Genomic DNA, 2148 nt, shown 5'->3' on the forward strand with positions numbered 1-2148 from the left:
AGTGGATTCTCCCCTGGAGATTTGGACAGGATAAAGTCTTAGTGACACCTTGATTTTGGCCCAGGAAAACTGATTCCAGACTTCTGACCTCGAGATCTGTAAGAGAATAAATGAGTGTGGGTTTTAAACCACCACATTTGTTACAGAAACCACAGGAAATGAATACGCCGACTCAAGCCTATGAATGGCTGACATCCAGTTTATCCTGCATTCACTTAGTAGCCCCATTTTCTTTTTTCTTTTTTTTTTTAACTTTTTTTTTTTGTTGTTGGGGATTCATTGTCCCATTTTCTTTTTTATTAAATGAGTGGCAAACCTGACCATCAGGCACTTAGTGAACAAGGAAGGTCCACAGCTGGTCAGTCAAAGGCCAGCTCTAACTGTTGGAAGGCTCGCTCTCATTTCTTCTGACCCTTGGCGTATTGACTTGGAGGAAGGTCTGATCTACAGGATCCAGAATCCCAAAGCTCATTGAGACCTTTTGGTTTTCTCACCAACAGCCTGAAAGGCAAAACAGTGCAAACTCACTGGTCATGATTCTCTGGTCCTCGACCACTTCTTTTCCCCATCCCCACCCCACATAGGTGGAGAGGGGCTGAAATCATTGCTGCAATGATGTCCACAGATCAAAGAAACACATAAAGTTCTTCTCACTCATCCTCAACAGGAGGGCAAGGAAGACACAGGACACAGTAGATTTCGTCACCACTGTAATGCAGTTCCTGTTGTTTGGGTAAAGTTGATGTTGAGCAAGAGTTTTGAGAAAATTGTTCAAGACATTTGATAAGTAGTGTTTGGCCACATTCAAATTTTGTGGTAGCATTGAGTGGTAGAAGGTCAGCTGGTTTTAGAATTAGACAAACTTGCCTTCAACACCTCACACGTGGCCCTCAACCTTCTCACCTGTAAGATGAGAAGCTTGGGTTAGATTGGTATTTGCACCCCAGAATCTCTTATTTACTGATTTCATTGGCTTGCATTGTCAAAACGGTTGAAACATAATTGCTCAATGTGTAGCTTAGAAATAGTACTGCTTTTTAAAAACATAAATGCAATGAAATTATTTTTCCTTTCATGGATAAAAATGTGTAGAATAAACATCCTTTCTCATTATAAATATAGATGGCTTTTTTGAAGAGAGTTTTTTGAGAGGGCAACCAAAATAATGCCAACTGGTACCATAACTATCTTATTGTGATAGTGAAAGTCTTATTGTATTAAACCAAATATTTAACCAAGTATCATATTTATTTCCAAGGCCCTCATTTGACCCTAAGTATAAACATGCGTCTGCAGTATTGGGTCTTCTGCTGAACTTCAGTGAATGATACCCATCTCAGGGGCTTTCACAACATACATTTTGTCTTTAAGCACCTCCCAAAATAAACTTACAAAGTCTCTAAGATCAAGATGCTCCCCAGAAAAGCGCTGATTGCTTCTCGTTAAAGAAATTCATTTGTGCAGTGCCATAGGTGCCATGGGTGAGAAAGTGCTCACTGGTGAATATTTTGTTTACAAAATTACAACCCTGCTAAGAAAATGCACCAGCAGCTCATTGAGCTGCCAACTTTGTGTTAGTGGCAAGAGCTTCCTCTTTCTCTTTCATCTTCGGAGAGGAAAGCGTTTACCTTGCTGGAAGGCAGAGCTGGAAGGCTGGAAAGATGCTCCACACAAAATAAACATTTCTGGGGAAGCCTAGAGACCAGAGCGATGCTGTGGCTGCACCAGGCTGGGCTCCCTCCCTGCTCGCCTAACACTTCTGCTCTTCTTCCTGTATTACGTCACGGCCCTGCCTTCTGACTGGCCTAAATCATACAAGGAACCCAAAATGTCAATGTCTGATGAAGAAAAGTTCGTCTTGTCTCTCAGTACACCCACCTGGCTAAGTAGGCCCCCTGCCCACCAATAACAAGCTGGGGGACCTTGAACACCACTTAGCCTTCCTAAGCCTTGGTTGGGATGACTAGAAGTGGGGGATTAGATGATTCTCATCCTCTCTTCCACCTTATCCCTTCCCTGAATCATCAATTACTGCTTCTGGCCTCAACAAAATCCAAGCGAGGCCAGAAGAGAGGAAACCAGGAGAAAACTTCTGACATGCTGAGTAATGATATAAGTGGTCCCATGCCCTCTGGGACTAGCAGACAT

The sequence above is a fragment of the Nycticebus coucang genome, chromosome 7, assembly GCF_027406575.1.
Source record: "Nycticebus coucang isolate mNycCou1 chromosome 7, mNycCou1.pri, whole genome shotgun sequence".
NCBI lineage: Eukaryota > Metazoa > Chordata > Mammalia > Primates > Lorisidae > Nycticebus > Nycticebus coucang.